The following is a 14,499-nucleotide window of genomic DNA, read 5'->3' on the forward strand; positions in this document are numbered from 1 at the left end:
TTCTCAAATTGCATTATTTAGTTTGTGAGAAAAAAATCAGTGAAGTATATGCAGGCAGCATTGCTGCTTTTCTTTAAAATTCAGTTAAGAATGAGAGGGAGCCGGCACTGTGGGGCAGTGGGCTGCAAAGCCTCCGGCCTGCAGTGCTGGCATCCCATTTGGGTGCTGGTTTGAGTCCCAGCTGCTCCTCTTCCAATCCAGCTCCCTGCTGTGGCCTGGGAAAGCAGCAGAAGTTGGCCCAAGTGCTTGGGCCCCTGCACCCACCTGGGAGATCTGAAAGAAACTCCCGGTTCCTGGTTTTGGATTGGCCCAGCTCTGGCCTTTGTGGTCATTTGGGGAATGAACCAACAGATGGAAGACCTCTCTCTCTGTCTCTCCCTCTCTCAATAGCTCTGCCTCTCAAATAAATAATCTCCAAAAAAAAAAAAACTCTTTGAAAAATGAGATAGTAGTGTTCTTTTAATAGGAAAAAATCCATCTTCTTCCTGTAAGATGTGCTGTGTACACAGCACGCAGCAGATTCTGCCTCTGTCAAGTGCGCACACTGTGGCAGCGTCGAGGCCCCCGAGGCCCAGTCTCCAGGACATGAATCCTGCACGCAGCCCACCCGGCAGGGACCACAGACTTAACCCAGACAGGCACTGGAAGCGTCCTCAGTGAAGTGGGTTTGTTGGGATGATTTCTGGGTCATCGCGCTCCCATTTCGTGATGGAGACTGGAATTTGGCATTGAGGGGAATGAGCAGAGTGTGTGTCCCAGAGACCTGCCAGCCTCGTCTGCCCACTCGAGAGCTGCTGCTCAGATCCACTGGTGAGCGTGCGCCGGCTCAGTTCACGGGAAGCCTCCCATTTCGCTGAACTAAACAGCTAGCGCAGGCCTCTGTGTCTCGCTGGCTGGTTGTTACCTTTCTTTGATGACACAGGGATTCACAGAAGGTGGTGTTTATTTATAGGAATAGTGGAGGGGGATCCAGTTCAGGATCAGATTGCCAGGTGGGTAGTCATGCTCTCAGCGTTATTGCTTCAGTTGGCTTTTTATTCGAAAAGATGGTTTTGGAGTAGAGGGGGAGGCAAAGAAGCAGAGCGCCCATCTGCCGGTTTACTCCCCAGAGATCTGCACTAGCCGGGGCTGGGCCGGCTGAAGCCAAGAGCTGGACACTCCATCCCAGTCTCCCACGTGGGTGGCAGGGACCCAGCCACTTGGGCCACCGCCTGCTCCCTCTCAGGGCGCGTAGCAGCAGGAAGCTGGAATCAGGAGCAGAGTCGGGCCCCAGACCTGACCGTTCCCGGATGAGATGCCTCTGTCCCAACCAGCGGCCCGGCCACTGGGCCAACCCCGCCCCTAAGAGATGGGGTTCTCTTGGGTTGCAGATCTCTAGGCTGTTGCCGCACCCTTCTTCTTTGAGGCTGAAGGCATCCTCACCTGGGAAGGGAGCGGGACCAACAGATGCCACCTCCCCTGCTGCCTCTGTAGCCCCAGTGCCCTGGGCTGAGGTGGGAACGACTTGGACCTGTACAGGAGGCAGTAGGGCCCCCCTGCAGGAGGCCCGGGGAGAGGTGAAAGTGTTGTCCGTGTGTCATGCAGAATACAGAATACCCTGGAAGGCCTGGAGAGGCCAGTGGAGCAGGCACAGCTGAGCGGACCCCGCCCTCCCTCCCTTGGCGCAAACCTGACTTGCACCTGTGCTCTTCTAAGAAGCCAGCGAAGCTTCCCGGACAGCAGGAAACAGACCCTGCTCCGGCTGACCTAAGGGGCCTGGCGGCCTTCGGTTTTGGCTTTGCTGTTTAGTGATGCCAAGTGCTCAGCTGCCAGGAGGGACAAAGGCTGGCCCAAGGAGTGTAAGGACCAGGCACAGGACTGTCCTTTGGGTCCCCTGGCGCTGACGGCCTTCCATCCCTGGGTCATCCAGCCGGAGGCTGCTTCTCCCCCGCCATGGTGGTGCTGGCGGTAGAGGGCAGGAGTCGGGCTCCGGCAGCCCCCCAGAAACGGGTGGAGTGGGGGGAATGATATCCTCAGAGGAGGAGGGGCAGGGCCAGGAAGCAGCCCCCGGCTCCCATCTCCCCACCCTCGGGCTAGGTAGCACCAGCAGTAAACCGAGGCCATTGTTTCTACCGCCTGTGCAGCCAGGAGCCTCCCAGCTCCAAGCTCTACCGCACCTCCAGAGCCCAGATCCCCCTCAGAGGGTCTCCAAGGACAGCCTGTGCAGGGGTAAAGAAGGCTTGGAGTACATTGATTCTTAAAGTGTTCATTATGGAATTTGATAGAAGTATGAATATGTGACAAGCACGTAAGTTACAAAGCACAGATAAACCCTGGACACCCCTGGCCGTGTGCTGCACCCGAGCCTGCCTCTCACCTGGGAACCCCCGGTGTGCGCGGATCCTCAAGGGTGCTCCGCCGCGGCGTGTGCCGGTGTGAGAGGGGCCCCGGCTCGGACGTGTTGGGAGTCGCGTCATCTTCATCGCTCTCTAACAGCCCGTTCTGTGGCTGCCCACACTTTCCTTGTCAAGGCCTGTCGAGGTTGTTTCTAATTTTGCTTCTTAAATAATCTCAGCCTGAGCCTTCTTGTGCACAAGTCCCAGAGCCAGCACAGACCTGTGGCGGAGCGAGGGGGTTGTTGGGAGCAGTAGGGCTGGTGGCCTTTCCCGCAGAGTTACCTGAGTCCTGGTGCCACCCTGGTGGAGAAGGGGGCCCTGAAATGTCCCCTGAGAAGTGACCTTGCTGTCCCACTTCCCACCGACCCTGCAGCATCCTAACTCCTCTGCTTCTGTTGCCTGGGTGCAGAGGCGTTTCCCTCAGGTTGTGCACAGACAACATGCGTGGGAAGACAGCACAAAGCCATCGTCTTCCCAGATGATGGGAGCCTGGCTGGTCCTCAGGAAATCCATGCCAAGCAAGTGCAGGGCACCTGGGCCACACACGGACTGCACTTGGAGCCCCCGGCTGCCCTGTTTCTGCGCAGTAGGAGGGAGGGGGCAGAGAGCCACCAAACTGACACCTGTGTGCGTTTTCCTAAGTGTGTTAAAGACACAGAGACAACACGCTCCCATCCACTGGTTCACTCCGCAGATGCCCTAATCCAGCAGGGCTGGGCTGGGGCTGAAGGAGCCAGGAACTCCACGACTGGCAGGAACCCAACTGCTGGAGTCAGGAGCCAGAGCCAAGAATCGAACCAGGTGCTCTGACGTGGAACCGAGTGCACAGCCCCAAACAGCTTCTGTTTTAGACGACGGAGGCTGCCTTGGCCCCTCTGAAGCTGCACTGCTGTGTGTGCCTGACCTGGGAGCAGACTCGGTCCTGGGCACAGGAGGTGAGAGGGAGGGCCAGCAGGCGTGGCACCGGCTTCCAGTGGATCAGCAGGTGCGCAGAGGAGCTGGGAGGAGGAGTGCTGGACTCTGAAACCGACAGCACGGGTGCCGGCCCAACTTCTGGCGTCTTTGTGAGCCTCTGGCCCAGCTCCTGTGAAATCCCGACTTCCAGCCTCTTACATAATCTTTAAATACATCGTGGCTCTCAACTCTGGGAGCTGTCTGGGCGTTGTGCAAGTTAATAACTCATGATAGAATAAATCCTGTTTCTGTTCTTTAAAGAGATGAGCTCAGTCAGCCAAAAATAAATCTAGCTATGTTGATATTTAGTTTTAGCTAATCTACCGCCTAACATCCCATTATTAATTTTCTTCAAACAGTCAAAATATTGTAAGAGCTTAACTGAGTCAGAGACTGGGACAAGCTGCTGGCTTCTCTCAGCATCTAAAATATTAATCTACAGTGTTTGATCCGCCAGGTATAAAAATGTCAGAAAAGAGAGAAGTTTCAGCCATGATGCTTCTAATACACCGTTCTGTTTTATGAATTAACCTCCCTGTAGATGCGATTTGATTTTACAGAAGATACAGGCATGCATTAGCCTTTGTGAACGCGCGTTGTAACTGACGCCGTGCCTTCGACACGTCCGGCCGTGGCTGCGGCCTGCGCATCTTGCTGCATTATTGCATCTTACGTGAGGCCGAGTTCTTGGAGGCAGGAAGGGCCGTGCCGCAGCTGCCCTACCGACCGTCTGGGCCTCTGGTTCCCCCGCTGGGTCCGGTGTTTCCCATGAATAGGCCTAAGACTCGCCGTAGCGTGTGGAAGAGGCTCACTCCTGGCAGGCTCTGGGCTGGAGGCCGGGAGCCGCACCCCGCGGGGCCAGCTGAGTGGTTCTCTGTGCGCATGTTCTGAGGATCAGAGTTCAAGTTCTGGTGAAGGCTGGCCTGAAAGCCCCAGCTCTGGGGTCACACCAGTGTGTGGGCTGTGTTGCTGGAGCCCTTGACCTTGCTCCGTGAATCCTCACGGAGCCGCAGGAGAGAGCGGCTGGTCTGGGCACGGTGTCTCGGGGCCTGCACTGGAGGGCGGGAGAGGGACAGGAGGCCAGCAGCTGCTGCAGATGTGAGGTGGGGAGGGCAGAGGGCCCTGCATCTGGCAGGGGACGGTCAGGGCAGCCCCGGAAGTGGAGACCTGAGGGAAGCGGGGCACTGGTGGCCTGCTTTTTTTTTTTTTTTTTAAGATATTTTTTAAGATTTATTTATTTGAGGCAGAGTTACAGGGAGAGGGAAAGGCAGAGAGAGAGAGAGATCTTCCATCCGCTGGTTCACTCTCCAAATGGCCACAATGGCCAGAGCTGGGCCAATCTGAAACCAGGAGCCAGGAGCTTCTTTTGGGTCTCCCATGTGGGTACAGGGGCCCAAGCACTTGGGCCATCCTCCACTGCTTTCCCAGGCCATAGCAGAGAGCTGGATCAGAGGTGGAGCGGCCAGGACTAGAACCGGAGCCCATATGGGATACCGGCACTGCGGTGTAAGCCCACTACCCCGCAGTGCCGACCCCTGGTGGTCTGCTTTTTATTCTGGAGAGTTTTGGCCAGTGCTAGAACTTCACATGCAATATACACTCTCTGTGGGGGCATTGTTCCCCTCCACCAAGGTTGGCAATGGAAGTACCAGGAATAGCTCTCTAGTTTTTCTTTTTTTCCTTTTTATTTTTGTTTCACTCATGAGTGTTTTAGAGTATGCATGTTCTTGGTCTTGTGGTTGGACCTGTGATCAGCTTTTGTACTTGTTCTTGTTTGGGGCTCTCTGGAGAGACTTTGGTGTAGGTAACTATCCATAGTGTGTCTGCTTGCCAGCATTGTCAAACATACAAGAAGAGAGATTGTTGATGCCCACAGAGATTCTAAAATGGACAAGTATTTACTGCCCTGGTTGGATCTGTCCATCCTCCCTCTGTCATTTAAAAAATACACAAGCTGTCTGCCTCTAGAAAAATACAACACTTTTATTTCATGGCTATGAGGCCATTATTAAATTCAACAAAATTACCAGCAGTTCATTGGTATCAGCTGAGTGAATGTCCTTTGCTGGACAAACAAGCAAAAAGAAGTTAAGAACCACTACCTCCAAACCAAGAAGTTCCTTCCTGGGAGTAGAGCCAAGAAAAACTGTGTCCCATGGTGAAAGTGATAAAATTATCAAATTTTCAGCCTGCATTTTTTTTTAAGGGAAAGGGTTTATTGATGGGGAAATCTGACAGGCCGGAGGGAAAGGGTCAAGGAAAAAAAAAAAGAGGGGGGTCGAGAGAGACCAGGAGAGAGAGAGTGCACGTGTGTGGGAAGCAGTGAATCTCATTAGGGTCGGGGTGGAGCTGACATCTGTGGGTGGGCCATTTGGTCACCTGACTTCTAGCAGTAGCTACAGGGACCGAAGCCTAGGATGGTGTCTGGGGCGTCGATTGTACCACAGATAATACCTATACCTGTGCCCTTTTACTAACACCCCTCCCCTTTATTCCTGGATTGTGGAAAGCTCTTGACTCTTTATTTTATATGCCCTTTGCAGCCATGGACAGAAAACAACACATTTTCCCTCACCACCTTTGAGGACAAATTCTTCATATCCCAACCTTCTTTGTCTCTTTTAACGGTTTTTGTATTAAAGTCTGTTCTGTCTGATGCTAGGATGGCTACCCCAGCTCTTTTGGTCTCTGTTAGCATGGTGTTGTGGGGCACATCAAGCAAAAGGCCACCAGAGCGAGTCAGTTAAATGAGGAGTCTATTAGCCAGCTGGCGGCTGCCCTGCTCCCAGAACAAGTCCGGAGAAGACAGCCCCGGTTTCAGTTGTGGGGCGTTTTTAAAGGCAGAAACCATATTTTGGTGGTCTTGACTGTTAGCAAGCAAGCAGAAGTACAGAAGCCAGAAATACGCCTGTTCCAGCCGGATGAGCACACCGCTATCTATAACTTGTTTGTCTCAAAGGGACAGTCCTGGCCAGCACCCTGACTCAATAGGCTAATCCTCCGCCTGCGGCACCGGCACCCCGGGTTCTAGTCCCGGTCTGGGTGCCGGGTTCTGTCCCGGTTGCCCCTCTTCCAGGCCAGCTCTCTGCTGTGGCCCGGGAGTGCAGTGGAGGATGGCCCAAGTGCTTGGGGCCTGCACTCCATGGGAGACCAGGAGAAGCACCTGGCTCCCGGCTTCGGATCAGTGCGGTGCACCGGCCGCAGTATGCTGGCCGCGGCGGCCATTGGAGGGTGAACCAACGGCAAAGGAAGACCTTTCTCTCTGTCTCTCTCTCTCACTGTCTATTCTTCCTGTCAAAAAGAAAAAAAAAATTAAAAAGGAACAGGCCTTGCTCTGAAGCAAGCAGTCAAGATCACCTATAGGCACCCGGGCGTGCTGTGTCCTGTGGGATCAGTGGGCATCCTGCCAGCCTTTCACTTTCAGTCTGTGTGCATCTCTGTTGGTGAGATGTGTGTCTTGTAGGCAGCAGATAGGTGGGTTTGTGTTCCAGTCCATTCAGCCATGCCGTGACTTTTAACTGAGTTGAGGCCATTTGCATGTCACAAAGTGACGACTGATAAGTAACGCCCTGGCCCTGCCATTTTTCCATAAATAGTCCTATTTTTTACTTTAGATTTCCTTTGTACTTTTCCTGGGAGATTTTCTTCCTTTACCTTCTTCCATAGTGACGACCATGTTTCCGTGTTTCTGTGTGCAGCACATCCTTAAGCATCTTGTGCAAGGCTGGATGGGTGGTGACAAATTCTCTCAATTTCTGTTTGTCATGGAAGGTCTTTATTTCGCCTGCATTCATAAATGAGAGCTTCGCAGGTACAGCATTCTGGGTTGACAGTTTTTTTTTTTCTCGAAAGGCTTGGAATATATTTCACCATTCTCTCCTAGCCTGTAGGGTTTCTGATGAGAAATCAGCTGTGAGATCAATTGGAAATTCTTTGAAAGTAATCTGGTGTTTCTCTCGTGCACATTTTAGAAACTTCTCTCTATGTTTTACTGTGGAGAGTTTGACTACAATGTGTCGTGGTGAAGATCTTTTCTGGTCATGTCAATTAGGAGTTCTGCGTGCTTCCTGTACTTGGATGTCCCTTTTGTTCTCCAAATTAGGGAAGTTTTCTGTTATTATTTCACTAAAAAGGCTTTCTAATCCTTTCTCTCTTTCCATGCTTCAGAAACTCCTAGAACCTATATGTGGGGTCGTTTGATACGATCCTGCAGATCCCCAACAGTGTTTTTTAGTTTTCTAATTTTCTCTTCTTGTTTTTTTATCTGTATATATTTTTTTATGTTTTTAAAGATTTTATTTATTTATTTGAGAGGTAGAGTTACAGACAGTGAGAGGGAGAGACAGAGAGAATGGTCTTCCATCCGCTGGTTCACTCCCCAGATGGCCGCAACGGCCAGAGCTGCACTGATCTGAAGCCAGGAGCTTTTTCCGGATCTCCCATGCAGGTGCAGGGGCCCAAAGATTTGGGCCATCTTCTACTGCTTTCCCAGGCCATAGCAGAGAGCAGGATTGGAAGAGGAGCAGCCGGGACTAGAACTGGCGCCCATGTGGGATGCCTGCGCCACAGGCAGAGGATTAACCTACTGCGCCATGGCGCCAGCCCCTGACTATATAATTTCCTGTGATTTGTCTTCTAAGTCAGATATTATTTCTTCTGCTTCACCAATTCTGTTGTCAAGGCTTTCCACTGCATTTTTTATTCTATTGAATTCTTCATTTCCAAGATTTCATTTTGCTTTCTCTTTAAGATCTCAATTTCATGGGAGAAATTTTCTTTCATGTCATGTACAGATTTCATTAGTTTGTGCATTTGCTTCTGATTGCTTCTATGTAATCTTTCTTTTTAAAAAAAAGATTTATTTTTTATTTATTTGAAATCAGAGTTACAGAGAGAGGTAGAAACAGAGAGGTCTTCCATCCACTGGTTCACTCCCCAGATGACCACAATGGCTGGAGCTGCACTGATCTGAAGCCAGGAGCCAGGAGCTTCTTCCAGGTCTCCCATGTGGGTGCAGGGGCCAGAGCATTTGGGCCATCTTCTACTGCTATCCCAGGCCACAGCAGAAAGCTGGATTGGAAGAAGAGCAGCCGGGACTAGAACCGGCGCCCTTATGAGAAGCCGGTGCTTCAGGCCAGGGCTTTAACCCACTGTGCCACAGCGCCACCCCACTTCTGTGTAATCTTATGATCAATTTTTTGAATTCCATTTCTTACATTTCTTCAGACTCTTCATCTTCACAGTCTAGTATTGAGGTGTTGTGTTCTTTTGGGGCATCATGTTTCCTGCTTCTTGAATTGGTGCATTTATTATTTGGCGTTTGTGGAGATACTGGTTGGTTTCTTCTTGTTGTTTTCTGTAAAGCAGGTGTTGTGTGAGATTGCATTGGCCTCGAAAAGCCAAGCGGGGTGGAGGGGCGATGGTCTATCTTCTATAGCTGCATGGGGCAGTGTCTCAAGCTGTTTCCTAGGTGGGGAGCCCAGTACACCCCTGGAGCAGCATTTGGTGGACCGCCTGGTTGGTGAAGGCTTTGGTGCATCCCACTATCACCTCCTATAAACACTTAAACAGACAAGGCAGTAGAAAAGCCAGGGTGAGAACAGCACCCAATGGTCCTAGGAGTGGCATTAACCAAGTGATGAGAGGATTTCTTTTGGAGGAGAAATGAGGAGGGTCTTTGGACCCCTGTGAAGATTGTTAGATGGGTGTGGTTAACATAATAACAACACTGGTAAGGCGCACCGGTCCCATAGTACCACACCCGTTAGGTGATTCGGCTTTGGAGACCTCGGATGGCATCAGCAGAGGTCTAATGAGGATGGACCTAATGACCTCCACTTGTAACTGTTGGGATTGTTTTGGGTTGGTTGGTCAAGATAATGTGGCCCAAAGCTGTTCCTGAGATTACTACTGAGGAGAGGGAGGCTGCGAAGCTAATCCCAACCAAGACTGGGAGAAAGGCCGCTCATCTCTTGTGGGTAGAGGGGTTTGTCTGCAGGAAAACTCTGAACAGTCATACAACGTTAAGTGGGGAGAGGACCATCAATCCACACAGGTCGGGATAGAGCCATTGATGTAAGAGTAGAGGCTATGATTACAAAGGATTGAGACCCCAAGTGGGCCAGACAGGGTCTAGAACAAGGACAGAGTCATTATTGGAGGACCTAAGAAAAACCATGAATAAGTGTTTTGATTGAGAGGCAAATGGAGACTGACAGAGAGGCTTGATGATGATCAGGTGGGCTCAGTTATGAGGCCCAGATCTGTCTGTCTCTTCATGTGGGGAACTTCCTAAGGGAGGTGTGCATCTCCTGGGGAAGGCACCCTGTTGACTTGCATTACCTGGCTGGCCTGGGAGGAGAGCTGGCCAGGTGAAGGCAGGTGGCATCTCTAACAGGAAATGTACAGTTCTGCCTGCAATGTCACTTACCCTATTTGGCCGTCCCCTCAGCAGCCGTGGTCACTTTTTAAGCTGGGCCAAGTGAAGGGCTTTTCAGCTTAGAGCCAACAAGATCTGTGGCTCTGACCTGAAATCCTTCGACTCCAGGGCAGGTCCATTTCCAGTGATCCAACTCTTGGCTGGCAGAGCAGCCAGGGCTCCTCATAGCTGACTTCTGCTGAAGCCCTGGTTTTCCACATCGAAAACCAGTGCAGTGGACTGGCCCGTTGGGTCTCCTTGAGGGCAGATCACTGCAGAGCAGCGTTAACTGGCTGCCACCTGTCTACACATTGCTGCCACTGCCTAGCTTCCTCTTCCTCCTGGTCTTGTTAAAGCAGACCAGAGGATCCAAGTCAAGGGGGTGCTCATCAGACTCAATGTTAAGATGATCAAAGAACAATAGGTTCAAGTGAAATTTAATGAAGAGAATCAAAGAAAGGCTGAAAAACTAGGGAATGACAATGATAAAAGTAGAGTAGAAAGAGTCCGAGAAAAAGTGAGTGAAATGAAACACAGCCAAAGAGAAAACAGTGCAAGTATGATTGGAGTCCAGTGAAGAAAAAACCAAAGTAATAGAAATAGTATGTAAAACCAGTCTAAGAGAAGTTTCTAGAAATTGCAGAAGGTCTGAATCTATACATTGGAAGGAACTACTGGGTAATTGGCATTATTAACCAGAAATAATCAAATCTACAATATATCCTAGTAATACAGTTATACTTAAAAGATAAAGGAAAAACACTTAAATCTTCCAAACTAAAAAAAAAAAAAATCAATTAACTTAAGTGCAAAGAATCAGACTGCTCAAAAAGATACATACAGATACAGATACCTACAGATACAGATACAGATACAGAGATCTAGATGTAGATGTAGATACAGATATAGATGTAGATATAGATGTAGATATAGATATGCCAGGCAATGATGGAGCAGCATTTTCAGACAAGTGTGAGTTATGGATCTATGGTGCTCCTCATGTGTGGGTATCTCAAGTATGCGGGCCAGCGGCAGACCGTGTTGCTAGCGAGTTCTGTGCCTGTGGGCCCGCCCTGAGGGAAGAGCTCCCCCAGCCCAGGGATGGGTGAGGAAGCCTCAGCGGCAAGGCGGGAGGTGAGCGCGTCGTGCAGGACCTGTAGCTGCGTGAGGGGCTCCAAAACACACAGGGCCTTTTTTCTTGTTCCAAAGACAGACAGACAGAGAGTGCCTGTCCTCTGATTCACTCCCCAGCTGTCCACAAGGACTGACTGAGCTGGACTGGAGCTGGGAGCCAGGAATGCAGGCCAGGCCTCCCATGAGGGTGGCAGCCATGGCCGCTCACTCCCAGGGTCTGCACTAGCAGGAATCTGGGGTCCGGGCCCAGCGCTGGGTGTCGAGCCGGGGCGCTCCAGTATGGGGCGCATGCATCTCACCCAGTGTCTGGACTGCTAGGCCAAACGCCCACCCTGCATCGTCGTTTAATTCTGCTTTCCACACGCTTTGTGAAACCCATGTATAGTTTTTGAAGACCGCTTGTATGCATGGATTTCAAATGTCTTTGTAACACAATCAACTTACCTTAAATTCCATTTTCCATGAAGTCCCCACGTATATGAGAATAAGGATACCAATAAATACTGAGCAACAAGATGCTCAAATGGCCAAATGAGAAAATGAGAGTCTCAGAGCATTAAAATGTACAGACACAAAGGTAAGCATGAAAACAAAATATCGACCTAAAAAATAAGTAAGCAAAGAAAATATCACGTAGAGAAACTCTGAAAATATAACACACACACAGTAAGATTGGGTTATCAAGTTGAGACCACACATACCAGTCATGTCAATAAATATTATTCACAATGGAGCCACACTGCCTTCTGCATCTTTAAAAGAGAAGAGACAGCCCTCTGACTCATGAAGTGATTTCCAGGATACGTTGTTGGAAGAAAGAAGCGAACTGCAAGAGTAACTCACCCGGCTTCCCTTTATTGGTGAGAGAGAAGATAGGAAACATCCAGTAGTTGCCCATGTGTAAGGGGAAAGCTCACGGGAAAGGTGAGCTTGAAGACATCAGTTCTAGGTGGGTCGATAGGAGAGGCAGGTCCCAGGTGCGGAGCTGGAGGGTGGGCGGCCAGGTGTGCGCTGGGGGCGACCCTGAGCGTATTGGTGTGGAGTTCTGACTCAGATGTTTCACGTGCTCAGAAAGGAGGATAAACCAGTAAGGACCGAGCTGTTCTTGTGTAATGTGCCCACAGCTTGGGAGGAGGCAGGGAGGGAGAGCTCACCCTAACCATCGAACCTGGCCTTGGGACTCTAGACCCATAGGCTCAGAAATGATAACTGAGCGAATAGTAAACTTCCGTTACTTGGCTGGTTTTTCACAGTGGTTTGGGTTGGTAATTCTGGAGCTCCTTTATAGGAATCTGGGATTGAACAAACATGGGAAGAGTAGGAACTGAGATTCTTCCTTTGGAAGGGGGAGGTACAGATACAGGACAGGAGAATGACAAGTCAGCCCTTGGTGTTGACCACAGTCGGAGGTGTCAGCCTGAGCGACCTGTTGGTAGTGTTTGCGGACAGACCTGGAAGTAGACATGTCCATGCAGTCGTGTGCACGGGTGTCTGGCCGCTGTCTGCCGATACACACTTGCAGCAGTGAGGCCCCAGGGGCAGTGGGCACGTGTCATCCACGTGGCAGTCTGAGTATCCTCCTGCCAGACTCCCTGGAGAAGCAGCACGTTCTAGAACTGCTGGCGAGCCGGGAGCATCAGGCTGTGCCGGCAAGTGAGGGCGGTGCTCAGAGGGGCCCAGCCAGGGACACGGAGGTGTGATTGAAGGGGCACCCTGGGCAGACCCGGGGCCATGGGGCACCAAAGTAAACAGTGTAGTGATGGTAGCAGATTGTAGCCCAGAGTCCAGTAACAATGACTAGTTCACCCTACTGTCAGTAAGTCGATGAATCAAGAATTGGGCACAGTAGGAGGACTGTAAGTGTATTGTGTATTTCTCTTTTAAAAAAAAGATTTATTTATTTGAAAGGCAGAGTTAGGCAGAGGTCTTCCATCCACTTGCAGGGACCCAAGGATTTGGGCCGTCTTCTGCTGTGGCCCCAGACCTCCACTCGCCTTCAGGGCCCAGCCCTGCACTTCCTGTTACCTGCTGAGCGCACCTGGCCCTGCCCTCTTGTTTTGTGTCCGGTCGGTTTGAACGTGGGCACTGTGTCCCCCGGTGACTCTCTGGGGGCTTCCAGGTTGCAGCCCCGTGAGCCCCACCCTTAGAGGCGATGGCCATGTCGGGAAACAGATACACCGATGCTCTGATACCGCAGTGGGGAAGCTTAACCAAATGCCTGTCAGTTTTGTGACAGCTGAAGAAAAATAAACATTTTGAGCTAAATAGTTTTTATGAGTATTTTCTGAAAAAACCACACGAAGTCAAATTGAGGGGTTTTTCTTATCAGAAATAATTTAAAGGAATAATTTATGCTTTTAAAATAAAAACCAGAAATGCTGCTTACTAGTTGTATGTTGTTTCTTTTCTTTTTTGTTTGAAAGACAGTTACAGAGAGAGAGAGAGGCAGAGAGAGAGAGAGAGAGAGAGAGAGAGAAATCTTCCATCCACTGGTTCACTCCCCCAAATAGCTGCAACAGCCAGGGTTGGGCCAGGCTGGAGCCAGGAGCTTCATCCAGGTCTCCCACACGGGTGCAGGGGCCCAAGGACTTTCCAAGGGCATAGCAGAGAGCTGGTTTGGAAATGGAGCAGCAAGGACTCGAACCGGTGCCCGTGTGAGACGCCAGCATGGCAGGCAGCAGCTTTGCTCGCAATACCAGAACACCAGCCCCTGTTGTTTCTTTTAGCTTCTTAAGTTATTAGTGCCACACACTCACTCCCAGAAGCCATGGTACACGTGATCCGTTGAATGAATGTATTCTGGGACTTAATGGTAATGGGGTGGGCACCAGTTGGGCTGCCCATACCCCCTCGCGGTGCCTGGGTTCAACACCCAGCTCCAGCTTCCTACTGTTGTTCCCAGGGAGGCAGCAGGAGATGACTCAATTGGGTGAGTCCCTGCCACCCACATGGGAGACCCCGATTGAGTTCCGGCCCCTTGGCCTTGCTCTGGCCCCACCCCAGCCATTGCAGGCATTTAGGGGTGAGCCAGGAGATGAGACCTCTGTCTGCCCCACCCCCTTCATTAACTAGTTAACTAAAAGTTTAAAATAAACTAATGATGGCTTAGTTAGGTGCCCTAGATTGCTCCCCTGCTCCAGCATGCTAATGTCAGTAATTAGCAGTCTCTTCCATTTCCAGTGATAGCCTTTTAACTCCGTAATTAAGACCTCCAGGGAGTTGGGAAACACATTCCACCAGCCCCGTCTGTATCTGTTAGATGTCCCAGTAGGTATTAGATAGATGGCATTTATAATAGTGCAGATACGTGTTGGAGAAGATGGGTCCAGCTCCAAAGGAGTTAATTTGAATTTTACTTATAAATGTTTTGAATGTTGGGGCCTACGCGGTGACGCAGCTGGTTAAAGCCACCGCCTGCCATGCCGGCATCCCATATGGGCACCAGTTCTAGTCCCAGCTGCTCCAGTCCTGATCCAGCTCTCTGCTATGGCCTGGGAAAGCAGTAGAAGATGGCCCAAGTCCTTGGGCCCTGCACCAACATGGAGACCCTGAAGAAGCTCCTGACTTCGGACCCGTGCAGCTCCGGCCATTGCGGCCATCTGGGGAGTGAACCAGCGG

At 50.8% G+C, this 14,499-nt stretch overlaps 1 protein-coding gene across 1 annotated transcript in view; it reads left to right on the forward strand.

The window, feature by feature from the left end:
- Positions 1–14,499, forward strand: part of MED27 (mediator complex subunit 27) — a 207,386-nt gene that overhangs the window by 153,467 nt on the left and 39,420 nt on the right. The gene's annotated exons all lie outside the window — the stretch shown is intronic.

Source organism: Lepus europaeus, chromosome 12 (genome assembly GCF_033115175.1).
Source record: "Lepus europaeus isolate LE1 chromosome 12, mLepTim1.pri, whole genome shotgun sequence".
NCBI lineage: Eukaryota > Metazoa > Chordata > Mammalia > Lagomorpha > Leporidae > Lepus > Lepus europaeus.